This window comes from Macaca fascicularis, chromosome 12 (genome assembly GCF_037993035.2).
Source record: "Macaca fascicularis isolate 582-1 chromosome 12, T2T-MFA8v1.1".
In the NCBI taxonomy this organism is placed as follows: Eukaryota; Metazoa; Chordata; class Mammalia; order Primates; family Cercopithecidae; genus Macaca; species Macaca fascicularis.
The window spans coordinates 105,043,337-105,057,488 of NC_088386.1; the positions used below are offsets into that span (position 1 = coordinate 105,043,337).

The 14,152-nt window shown below is 36.8% G+C and overlaps 1 long non-coding RNA gene across 1 annotated transcript in view; it reads right to left on the minus strand.

Moving 5' to 3' along the window:
* Positions 1–14,152, minus strand: part of LOC135966611 (uncharacterized) — a 228,408-nt gene that overhangs the window by 197,537 nt on the left and 16,719 nt on the right. Inside the window, exon 2 of the long non-coding RNA XR_010580067.1 lies at positions 2,208–2,386. This is a non-coding gene — a long non-coding RNA (uncharacterized lncRNA). The remainder of the gene's footprint in view (positions 1–2,207; positions 2,387–14,152) is intronic.

Sequence of the window (14,152 nt, forward strand, 5' to 3'; positions counted from 1 at the left end):
TTCCATAATGGCAAATAATGTTCCCTTAATTCCACAGTTTCATCAACATTTGTTATTTTTTGTCTTTTTTTAATGCCCATTCTAACAGGTCTCAGATGATCTCTCATGGTTTTGATTTGTTTTCCCTGATGACTAGTGATGCTGAATATTTTTGCATATATCTGTTTCTTCTGAGAAATGTCTACTCAGGTTTTTTGCCCATTTTAAAATCAGGTGATTTTTTTTTCTTGCTATTAAGTTGAGCTCCTTACACACTTTAGACATTAACCCTTATCAGATGTACAGTTTGCAAACATTTTCTTCTATTCTATAGATTGTCTCTTCACTCTGTTGACTGCTTCCTTTGCTTTGCAGAATTTTAGTTTGCTATAATCCCATTTGTGTGTTTTTGTTTGGGCTGCCTATGCTTTGGAGAACATATTCAAATGTCATTTCCCAGACAAATATCCTGAAGCATTTCCCCTATACTTACTTATGTAAAAGCCTTACATTTCAGGCTTTAATTAATTTGGAGTTAATTTTTTAATATGGTGTGAGATAAGGGTCTAATTTCTTTCTGCTGCATAGGGATACCCCACTTTCCCAACACCATTTATTAAAGAGACTCAATCTATGAAGGTTGTATTCAGGAAGTAGTATAGATCCCAAAAACAAGTTCATTTTATTTTATTCCATTGGAAAGATGTCAGAAATGGCCCTCAAGATGTTTTACAGAGAGAGCTGCAGATTAACATTTCCCTGTTTGTATACTAAGGTATAAAGTCAGCAAAATGCTTCATGAAAAAGAAATCCATGACAAATACTAGGAAAGATTCTATTGCTGTAAACCAGTTTCACATTGGAGAACTCTTCAAAGGGCAATGATAAAGTAACTTCTTTTCATGCTGCTGTTAAATCTCAATTCAGATTTTGTTAAATTTCAATCAAGTTCATACATTTTTATTCCTGCTGACTTTCTTATTTGTCTAGTGCTATTTTATTAATGCTATTTTTTCTTGAGAAAGATACAAATTGAAGATGTCGTGCTTCTGTTGCCTATTTTGAAAGGTATATAACCATATCTGCTATCATTATATTTACACAAAAACCTAGAAATAAACAAACCACTTGTAAGAATTTCTAATTCAACTCAATTCAATTCAGTGACAATAATATTGTAAGATTCACAGTCCCATTTGTTCTGACTGTCTTTTCCCTTTAAAATAGTTTTTGCATTGGACAGAAACATTATAGGGAAAATAGCCAAAAAGAAAACCAAAACATTAGCCCAAAATTAAAATAAAATAAATAAGATAGTATAAGAAAATGTATAGGCCAGGAGCAGTGGCTCACACCTGTAATCCCAGCACTTTGGGAGGCCTAGGCAGGTGGGTCACTTGAGATCAGGAATTCGAGACCAGCCTGACCAACATGGTGAAACCCCGTCTCTACCAATAACACAAAAATTAGCTGGGTGTGGTGGCGCATACCTGTAATCTCAGTTACTTGGGAGGATGAGGCAGCAGAATTACTTGAACCCAGGAGGTGGAGGTTGCAGTGAGTCGAGATCACGCCACTGCACTCCAGCCTGGTCAACAGAGCAAGACTCTGTATCAAAAAAAAAGATAAAAAATATACAAAGATAATATGCATATATATGAATATATATGGCATATGGAATCTACAAATTACATATATATCAATATATATGGCATATGGAATCTAGAAAATACAGAAGAACTTACAAATAAGGGGAAATCATCTCATAAAGAAATGGGCAAAGGCTTTGAAGAAGTACAATACAGAACTGAAAGACCAAACAAACAAATGGCTAATAAAGGAAATGAGATGCTTGTATTCATTAGTACCCAGGAAAATAAAATCACAATCAGATATCATTATACAGCAAGTAGGTTAAAATTTTAAAAGTCTTGTTTTACCAAGTGTTTGTAAAAATTGGAGGCAACAGAGCCTTGATACAATGATAAGTGGAGTGTAAATTGTTACAATTGCTCTGTTAGCATTAGTAACATTAGCTATCTGCATATCAGTTTTAATACTACTAACATAAGCACCCGGGGAGATATGTACAGAAATGTTGACTATACCCCGAACTGAAAATAACTCTAGTAACATGAAGAATTCATCTTGTAATTCAGTGACTTCCAAATTTTTCAAACAGGGCCCATATGTAAGCAATACATTTTGGAGATATTGTCAGTACTCACCCCCACTCTTGGAGTGGTTTAGGAAGGCAAATGAGATGTGGAAAAATTTTCTGGCCACTTCTTGGAAAGTTTTCCTTCATGTCCAAGAAAGAGCCACAAGTAGGGCTGGACAATATAATGCCTTTGGACCCTGTTGTGTCAGGCTATGATGCCTGGAGCTGCTGCAGCCATCCTCCAATCTGTGTGGGGAAAAAATTTACATTAAGAATGGCATAGCCTAGGGATAGAAAGAATCTGCGTTCTTGATATCTTTCTTGGTCCATTTTTATCAATAAATCCGTAAGTCTGCCCTACCTTTGGGCTTGTTTATTTCTTCAACCACATTTGATCTGAGTTTCATTCTCAGCAAACTAACATGGGAACAGAAAACCATATATCGCATATTCTCACTCATAAGTGGGAGTTGAACAATGAGAACACATGGACATGAGGAGGGGAACATCACACCATGGGGCCTGTTGGATGGGGCCGGGGGGTAGGGGAGGGATAGCATTAGGAGAAATACCTAACGTAGATGACAGGTTGATGGGTGCAGGAAACCACCATGGCGCATGTATACCTATGTAACAAACTTGCACATTCTGTACATGTATCCCAGAACTTAAAGTATAATTTTTTTAAATGTAAAAAAACCAGTTTATTTTTCTTGAAATGAAACTATCCAAACTGCTACAAACTGAACAAACGGTCAGCCCTAGTTTTGTTCATGTACATAATGTCCTTCTAGACAATAATTTGTTACTATATCTGATCAGAATATCACCGTAAATTCTTTAAGATAGATACCTCCACTTCCCATACAAAGATATAATGCATTTAAATATATAATTTATTTCTCTTATTATTTTTAGTCTTAAGAAATCACAGAAGTCTCTATTGTTATTCTTGAAGGTATATATCACAAAACCTTTTAGCTATGCTTTCCTATATATACAAAAATGCTAGACTAATATAGGTCTTGCCTTTTATTTTCTAAAAAGAAATATATTTTTATATAAATAATCTAGGTTTTACTAAAGAAAATATTACAAATTACATATAATACAAAAAAAATCAGGTATAACCATTCTTAGTATTTTGTTTTATATACTTCCAAAAATTTTAAGAACCTATAAGTACATATTTTTACCCCCAAAATGAAACTATATGATGCAAATCGCTCAGGAATTTGCTTTTTAAACTTACCAGTATATTGGAAAATCTTTCCAATCACATTATACTTCTTTAACTGTCTGACTGATCTGGAACTATATAAATAATGTCTTTGGATAATTTTAACTAATGTGCATTGCAGAAAAAAGTAAGTCACTAACCCAGAAACATAGGAAATCATCACGATTTCTCCATTTACACTAGACAACTCAAAAATCAGTGCTAAAAGAGAACATATGAATGAAGCTGTTGATTAGACAACCTTTAAAAAAATAATTCTAGAATTATCATTCATTACTCAAACCAGAAAGACATAAGCCATGTTCTGATTTTATCTTTATAATTAATTTGTTACATGAGTTATGTTTATGTTTATATTTTTCTCTTTAATTCTGTCAGTTTTTGGCCAGGCTATACAAAATGAGGATAATTTTTTCTTATGTATAATACATTATAGGGTATTAGTTTTGCCTGTATTCTTTTCTCTTCCATGTAACAGTGAAAACCTACTTACTGAGCTCTTCTGTTAAATGCTACCAAAAAGTATCATTAATCTTACTGGCTTTATGCCAGATCTAGAAAAAAGTAATCTAGTTGGGTATTTACTATTGAGACCAGCAGATACCGCCTTGCAATATTACCAAAGACCTGCTAAATGCTGCTCTCACTCACGTACTTAGAGAAGCCCTAGAAATTAGTGTACTAAGAGGGCTATTGAAACTGAGGGAATGGAAAATACCCATATATATGTGAATTAGTTTGGGCTTGATACCATTTGTTACTTGGGAGATTATTACATTGTATGCCTCAGGACTGATTGCGTTTTACATTGCTTTCAAATTCATTCCCTCTCTCTCACTCACTGTCTCTCTCAGTGCAAAGTTCACTTCCATCCTCAGTTCATGGCCCATTTACATCATCAGCCTATGCAAGGTTTCCTTACTTTACTTGTTTATTCCCTTTTATTTATATTTCTTAATCTCATCCAATCTCACCCATCCACTATAAGTATCTAAAATGTCTAGGTTTTACGATATAATTATTTTCAATGTGACAGAATTTTTAATTGAATGTGACTTAAGCATTAGCCAGAATACGAAATTTTCTGTATTTTCTTTCTATGTATCACTATGCTCTAGCAAATTCTTTTTCATTCTGATCAAAAAACACATAACATAAATTTACCCTCAAGTTATAGTACAGTATTGTTAACTATATGCACATTGTTATACAACAGATATCTAGGACTTTCCCATATTGTATGACTGAAACTCTATAGCTATTGTACAATCCTCCATTACCCCTTGCCCCAAGCCCTAGCAGCCAGCATCCTATTTTCTATTTCTGTGTGTTTGATTACATTAGATAACTCATATATGTGAAATCACACATTATTTGTCTTTTGTAGTTGGCTTTTTAAATTTAGCATAATGTTATCTGAGAAAAATATTCTCCTGCTGTTGAGCAGAATGTTCTATACGCGTATGATAGGTCCATTTGGTCTATACTATACTTTAGGATTTCTATTTCCTTACTGATCATCTCACTAGTTATTCTATCCATTATTGAAAAAAAGAGTAGGCCAGGCGCGGTGGCTCAAGCCTGTAATCCCAGCACTTTGGGAGGCCGAGACGGGCGGATCATGAGGTCAGGAGATCGAGACCATCCTGGCTAACAGGGTGAAACCCCGTCTCTACTAAAAAATACAAAAAGCTAGCCGGGTGAGGTGGCGGGCGCCTGTAGTCTCAGCTACTCGGGAGGCTGAGGCAGGAGAATGGCGTGAACCCGGGAGGCGGAGCTTGCAGTGAGCTGAGATCCGGCCACTGCACTCCAGCCTGGGCAACAGAGTGAGACTCCATCTCAAAAAAAAAAAAAAAAAAAGAGTATTGAAATCTACTATTATTGTGTTACTGTCTTTTTTACCCTTCAATTTTGCCAATATTTATATCATATATTTGGGTGCTCTAAAGTTAGTTGCATACATTTTATAATTGCTATATTTTCTTAGTGAATTGACCCTTTTATTATATAATGTCCTTTTGTTGTCTCTTGTGATGGTTTTTGTCTTAAAGTCTGTTTGGTTCAATGTAAGTATTGCTAACCCGGATTTCTTTTGGTTGTGATCTGCACTGAATATCCTTGTCCATTCTTTCACTTTCAGCCTATGTGTGTCTTTACATCAAAAGTGAGTCTCCTGTTGACAACATATAATTGCATCTGGCATTGTTATCCATTCAACTACTGTATGTCTTTTGATCAGGAAGTGCTATGGTCTATATGAGTCATATGATGTGAAATAATCACACATATACAAGTGTGGAGCAAATTTGGTTCAATGTCAAATACTGGATATGATGGCTTGTTCTGCCAAGCTCTTAAATATATGCATTGATTACTGTCTGTCCGTTCATTACAACAAATCTTCCTACTGACATCATCATTTGGCTCTCCTGGGCACTGACTTAGTTGGTATACATCTGGTCACCCTTCCACCTCATTTACACAACCACCCACATCTTTGTACCCAGCTCTGAAAAGGCACAGCTGCCTAATGAGATGACTCAGCAGGGCATTGAGTGAAAGTAGCCCTCTGGGTTCAACTGAAAACATGGAGGTTGCTCTGTCACTGTGGGCAAAGCCAGGAAAGCAAAGAATGCAAAAGATTTTATCCCCAGATATAATTCAGAAAAGTAATACTTCAACGCAGTCTTTTAACTTCACATCTTTCCACATTTGCACTTGTTTAACCAATAATACTGTTAATCTCTCCTTAGGCTGTTCCATTGAAATGTTTTGACCTGGAAAATTACAAGGCTCAATTTTGCTCAGAAATCATCACTCCTATAAAACCTCTTTTTCACTTCTCGTGAGGTGAATTAGTCTTTCCTTCCACATTCCCATAACACTTTGTGCATGCATCTTTCCTGGCACATACCTCATTTACTCTAATGTTCTGAGTAGTCCTCTGTCTCTTCTGATAGATTGTGGGATCTTTAAAAGACATGAATAAGAACATGTCTTATTCACCTTTTACCTTTTCCTCTTGAGTATCTAGAACAGTATGTGTCACAATGAAGGTTCTCAATTAGTGAATCTGCTGCCCATTGAGCACAGGTTCTAGATATTGTACTTTAGCTTTTACAGCCTTTGTCTCATTTTATCCAGACAACAACTATGTGAAGATTCCATTTCAGATGAGGAAAGTGGCTGAAAGATGGTAATCACTTGTCTAAAGTCAGCTCTAGTAAGTAAGTAAGTGATAGAATCAGCTTTAAAATTTGCTCATTGTTACAATATTATATAATAAAGGATGAATTTATACCAAATACATAAATAGTCATGTTTTCTCATTGAACACATCCTTGACATCTGAGTAAACTGGAAAAAAAAATCAGCAAGTTTTCTTTTTTTTTTGATACAGAGTTTCACTCTTGTTGCCCAGGCTGGAGTGCAATGGCACGATCTCGGCTCACTGCAACCTCCCGCTCCCAGGTTCAAGAGATTCTCCTGCCTCAGCCTCCCGAGTAGCTGAGATTACAGGCACGTGCCACCACACCCGGTTAATTTTTGTATTTTTAGTAGAGAAGGGGTTTCACCATGTTGGTCAGGCTGCTCTTGAACTCTTGACCTCAAGTGATCCACCCACCTCGGTCTCCCAAAGTGCTGGGATTATAGGCGTGAGCCACCACGCCCAGCCAACAAGTTCTTTTCTGTTAGATTTTGCATTTTCTTTCACATATTCATCCACTCCTGCTAATTACCATTGCCTTGCCTCACAAAGACACTGACTTTTGAGATTTAAAAGAAGTGTTAAGTCTAATTTGTCTGATTCATTTCTTAACTTCTTCACATCTGTCTTGCTTAAAAATAAACTACTTGAATTAATTCATCATACTAGCATCAATTAAACCACTATATTAATGAAAGGAGTTATAATTGTCCTACAGTAGTGGTTGTGGCAAGAGAGGAAGCAGAAGAAAGAAGTAGAGGAAGCCGGACTCTTTTTACCAACCCACTCTCCTGGGAACTAATCCATTCCCAAGGGTGAGAACTCAGTCGCTGCCCTGGCAGAAAGGCATGAATCTGTTCATGAGGGTTCTGCCCCCATGACTCAATCACCTCCCAGTAGGCCTCACCTCCTGACACTACCTCTTGGGGATTAAATCTCCATGCGAGTTTTGGCAGGGATAAATCAGACCCAAACTATAGCAGATGTAGTTCTACTTGTCTATTTTTGCTTTTGTTACTCGAGCTTTTGCTGTCATATCCAAGAAATCATTGCCAAGCCCAATGTCATGAAGCTTTTCCCATATGTTTTCTTCTAGTAGATTTATGGTTTCACTTCAGAATTATCATATAATCCAACAATCACAGAAGGAAATCACTGCATGATTCCACTTATATAAGTTATCTAAAATAGTCAACCTCATAAACAGAGAGCAGAATGGTGGTTGCCAGGGGCTGGGTGGAGGGAAAAATGGAAAATTGCTGTTGAACAGGTATAAAGTTTTAGTTATGTCAGACAAATAAGTTCCAGAAATCTGCTATACAACATAGTGCCAATAGTTAACAATATGGTATTGTGTACTTCAAAAAATGTTGAGGTTAGATCTCAATTTTAAGTGTTCTCCTCACACTAGAAAGAAAAAATAGAATTCTACTGGGGGAAAAAAAAAGCTAGAAAAAAGATAGCCACAAAAGAGCCAAAATCATGCCTGCTTTAGATTCTTAACACTAAATTTTAAAGGACAAAGGATTCACCAGTTCAGAGTTTGATGACAAAGAAATACGAGTCAATATTTCTATGCCAATCAGGTTGTCATTCATGAATAAACACAAGAGCAATACCTCTACAGTATCCAAACATATCCGATTCATTCTTTTTTAAAACAATTGTTTACTATGTAAACAAACTTCAAATAAATAAAAATAAAATTCTTCATAAACATGTGTGCTATAAGATTATCATTAGCATTAAATCCAGTTAAACATAAAATGAATTCCATTAAATAAATTTTGAAGATAATCCAAATGTGCTTTAATATCAGTGATGCCTGTTCAGGGATATAGTTGGATGTCAGGGGATGTGATACTATTTCTCAATTTTCAAATTGAAAAATAAAAATATGTTATCATTTATACCTTTATCCAGAATCTATTTTTGAGCCCTAACTATGGATCTGTTCTAGTTTGATACGAGAGTACTTCAGCAAATATGCAAGCTAGTTTCTCTAAAATTGTCCCATCTTTTATTTCTCATTTTTAAGAATGGAAGCCAATTATCTTCTAAAATGAGAATTACTTCACTGTACTTTGTTTTTCTCTTAGATTGTTTTAAGAAATAACTTAAGATAGATTTTTCTCTAGTCTTCAGATTAACCCTACAGGCACTTCAACAGCTGCCCTTCCTTCTGGATCCTGCAAGCCTAAATCCTTAGTAATTAAAACCGGATGCCACTGTAATCTAAGAAAAGAACAGAAAAGCAAAAAAAAAAAAAAAAAAAAAAAAAAAAAATCAAGAGATTACCAAATAATCAAATAATCTAATTTAAGATGAAAATGTGCAAGTATATTGAACAATATATTATTTAATAGTATGAAATGTCTTGTTCTCAAAATGTTGACAATATTTTAAGAGACATGAATATACAAAAGTTGGCATATTTTTCTATTCAAACAATAGAGAATGATCAAGGACAATCAAATGAAAATATTTTGAGAATCAGGTAACAGAAAATGTATGTAGTTTTTATATTCTTTTGAATTGCAGACACAATTTGTGATTTAAAAATACAAGGAAATGGCTGGGTGCGGTGGCTCACGCCTGTAATCCCAGCACTTTGGGAGGCCAAGAGGTGCGGATTGCAAGCTCAGCAGATCGAGACCATCCTGGCTAACACGTTGAAACCCCGTCTCTACTAAAAATACAAACAATTAGTCAGGTGTGGTGGCAGGCGCCTGTAGTCCCAGCTACTCCGGAGGCTGAGGCAGGAGAATGGCGTGAACCCAGGAGGCGGAGCTTGTAGTGGGCCGAGATCGTGCCACTGCACTCCAGCCTGGGCGACAGAGCTAGACTCCGTCTCAAAAACAAAAACAAAAACAAAAAACAAGGAAATAAGGTCCAATGCAGCAAATATAAGTCACTCTTTTCTTTTTTTTTTTTTTTTTATTGTTATAACCACACATGTATTAGAGTGATTCTGCAGAATATCTCTTGGTGACAGTTCCATTTAGCCCTTTAATAAAAATATATCAAATGGAATCCTGAGCAATGCTTTACACTGAATCTTATTATCAGTCTTCATTTTCATATATTCTGTTATTTCCCTGTATGTTATCCTTCCAAACCCCTCCCTATTGGGTGCTTAGCATGTTGCAGTATGTAACAGACATACAGTATGAGAAAGAGGAGGAAAAGAAAGAGAAAGAGAAAAAGAAAGGAAAGAAAAAAAGGGAGGGGAGGGTTTTAGAAGCTTTCTCTTTTATTGACATGAAAATGCAGTAAAACAACTAAAATAAATCATATTAATTGCTTTATGGGGTGGATTTATTTGAAGCTATAGATAACTAATATTATCTGTCTGGTATATTCTTCCCCCAAATATCAATTTGGCTATTTCTTTCATCTCCTTTAAGTTTTTCCTCAAATATCATTTTCTCAATGAGGTCTACACTGGCCAACATATTTAAAAATCTAATCAACCTCTCGCCCCCACACTCACACTGACTGGCACTCTGAATAATTTTACTTAAACTCTGATACTATTTTTTCATTTTCCTCTGAGACTTACTTAATATTAACACTGTATAATTGACTTATTTATTGTTTTTCTTGCTAGCCGTCTCACCCTCACACACAACCAAGTATAAGATTCATAAGGGCAACTATTTCAGTACAATATATCCATGGGAACATATTACATGCTAAACATTTGTTTAGATGAAATAGAAATGAATTCAAAATAAGTTTGACTCATTGCCATCCAATATGGCCTTAGGTTTTAAGCTAAAACAAATGCACAAAGTAAACACTAACTATATCTAAAATATTAATTTGCCCTTTTGAAAAATTTAGACAAATAAATAAGAGTCTTTATTTTCTTTTCTTTTAATAAGCCACTTCAGTGATAACAATGGCAAAAATAAAGAAACCTTATAAGACAATTATCAGGGATAAATTACAGTGGACTTTCGTTTATTCTAGATGAAAATTTTAAAGCAAGTCATATGGGATTAATGAAACATTTAAGAACAATAAAATGCTTTTTATTGTTGTACTGAGCTAGTTAATACACCCAAAAGGCACTGGATACTTTTTTTTAAGTTAAGATTTGTAATAGGTAATATTTCAAAAATCAGAATATATAAATATATAAGTAAATTTAGAATGCTTTATTCCATGTGCATTCCTGTCTACCTCTTTAGCTTGGTCTCAGATAGGTAACTTATTAGTTTTAAAAAATGTATTCATTTATTGTCTTTTAGTTGTACACACTCACATGAAAATACATATTCTTAATTTCTATTACCTTTATTTAAAAAGATAAAATATATTATTATCAGTAAAGTACACTTTTTTATTTAACATTTTATTCTTTATTTTTTTCCCCCACATCCATACATAGAGAACCAAGCTTCCCAGGATCCCATTAGATGGATAAACCATAGTTTAATTAATGAATCCTTCATAACAAAGTACCTTGTCAGCACAAATTAAAATTTATATTTTTGAGTGATCAATTTTGGCTGCCATAAATTTGAGAGGTGAAAACATGAGAAACTGCATTATTTAATATTTTTTAGAGTCACCTATAGATGCCTATTTTTAACCCAACACAAGTACAAAAATAAAACTTTAAAAGATACTGATTGTCCTTGCAGAAACTGTAATATTGTTTGTTAGAAGGGCTCTCTGCTGTAAGGAAGGTAACACATTGACACATATTGAGTGAATATAAACTGGGCAATGATTCGCAGGCTATAAATCTATTAGGTTCCACATTTCCTTCTCAGTTTTTGAGGTTTGGGGATCATCTCAGCAATCTTCTTCCTTATGGAAAATACAGTATATCTCTCTACACTGTCTCTAAAAATACTGAGATTCCATTATACAATTCTATTAATAACATTGTAACATGGTTGTGTTTAGAAGTAGATCAAACTCAGTTTTATCTTAAAACATGAAATTTATCTATTTGGTTATACATGAAAATATTTGATATTAGAGGAGCAACTGATATTCAGATATTATTCCAGGAAATGCTATCAATCCTTGTTTTTCATCAGTTCTTCAGTTGTCCTAGCTTTTCTCTCAATACCGAACTTACCGCAGCCCAGTAACTGCCCTCTCCCTAGGAGCCTACCTTTGGGACAGTTTTAAGATTTCTTTCTGGCTTTACATACCTGAAGATAAGGGCAGAAAATCAAAACCATTTAGTCTAATAAACCCTCAGCAGCTTTACTGCTGAACACTATTATTTCTATTTTCAGATTAAGAAAGTGAGATCCAGAAATACCATTCAACCCAGCAATCCCATTACTGATTATATACCCAAAGGAATAGAAATCATTCTATTATAAAGATACATGCATTCATATGTTCGTTGCAGCACTATTCACAATAGCAAAGACATGGAATCAACCCAAATGCCCATCAATGATAGACTGGATAAAGAAAATGTGGTACATGAAGATGGCCGAATAGGAGCAGCCAGTCTCCAACTCCCAGCGCCAGCGACACAGAAGACCGGTGATTTCTGCATTTTCAACTGAGGTACTGGGTTCATCTCACTGGGGAGTGCCGGACGATCGGAGCTGGTCAGCTGCTGCAGCCCGACCAGCGAGAGCTGAAGCAGGGCGAGGCATTGCCTCACCTGGGAAGCGCAAGGGGGAAGGGAGTCCCTTTTCCTAGCCAGGGGAACTGAGACACACAACACCTGGAAAATCGGGTAACTCCCACCCCAATACTGCGCTTTAGGAAACAGGCACACCAGGAGATCATATCCCACACCTGGCCGGGAGGGTCCCACACCCACGGAGCCTCCCTCGTTGCTAGCGCAGCAGTCTGTGATCTACCGGCAAGGCAGCAGCGAGGCTGGGGGAGGGGCGCCCGCCATTGCTGAGGCTTAAGTAGGTAAACAAAGCTGCTGGGAAGCTCGAACTGGGTGGAGCTCACAGCAGCTCAAGGAAACCTGCCTGTCTCTGTAGACTCCACCTCTGGGGACAGGGCACAGTAAACTAAGACACACAGACACCTCTGCACAGACGCAAACGACTCTGTCTGACAGCTTTGAAGAGAGCAGTGGATCTCCCAACACGGAGGTTGAGATCTGAGAAGGGACAGACTCCCTGCTCAAGCGGGTCCCTGACCCCTGAGTAGCCTAACTGGGAGACATCCCCCACTAGGGGCAGTCTGACACCCCACACCTCACAGGGAGGAGTACACCCCTGAGAGGAAGCTTCCAAAGCAAGAATCAGACAGGTACACTCGCTGTTCAGAAATATTCTATCTTCTGCAGCCTCTGCTGCTGATACCCAGGCAAACAGGGTCTGGAGTGGACCTCAAGCAATCTCCAACAGACCTACAGCTGAGGGTCCTGACTGTTAGAAGGAAAACTATCAAACAGGAAGGACACCTACACCAAAACCCCATCAGTACATCACCATCATCAAAGACCAGAGGCAGATAAAACCACAAAGATGGGGAAAAAGCAGGGCAGAAAAGCTGGAAATTCAAAAAATAAGAGCGCATCTCCCCCGGCAAAGGAACGCAGCTCATCGCCAGCAACGGATCAAAGCTGGACGGAGAATGACTTTGACGAGATGAGAGAAGAAGGCTTCAGTCCATCAAATTTCTCAGAGCTAAAGGAGGAATTACGTACCCAGCGCAAAGAAACTAAAAATCTTGAAAAAAAAGTGGAAGAATTGATGGCTAGAGTAATTAATGCAGAGAAGGTCCTAAACGAAATGAAAGAGATGAAAACCATGACACGAGAAATACGTGACAAATGCACAAGCTTCAGTAACCGACTCGATCAACTGGAAGAAAGAGTATCAGCGATTGAGGATCAAATGAATGAAATGAAGCGAGAAGAGAAACCAAAAGAAAAAAGAAGAAAAAGAAATGAACAAAGCCTGCAAGAAGTATGGGATTATGTAAAAAGACCAAATCTACGTCTGATTGGGGTGCCTGAAAGTGAGGGGGAAAATGGAACCAAGTTGGAAAACACTCTTCAGGATATCATCCAGGAGAACTTCCCCAACCTAGTAGGGCAGGCCAACATTCAAATCCAGGAAATACAGAGAACGCCACAAAGATACTCCTCGAGAAGAGCAACTCCAAGACACATAATTGCCAGATTCACCAAAGTTGAAATGAAGGAAAAAATCTTAAGGGCAGCCAGAGAGAAAGGTCGGGTTACCCACAAAGGGAAGCCCATCAGACTAACAGCAGATCTCTCAGCAGAAACTCTCCAAGCCAGAAGAGAGTGGGGGCCAATATTCAACATTCTTAAAGAAAAGAATTTTAAACCCAGAATTTCATATCCAGCCAAACTAAGTTTCATAAGTGAAGGAGAAATAAAATCCTTTACAGATAAGCAAATGCTTAGAGATTTTGTCACCACTAGGCCTGCCTTACAAGAGATCCTGAAGGAAGCACTAAACATGGAAAGGAACAACCGGTACCAGCCATTGCAAAAACATGCCAAAATGTAAAGAACATTGAGGCTAGGAAGAAACTGCATCAACTAATGAGCAAAATAACCAGTTAATATCATAATGGCAGGATCAAG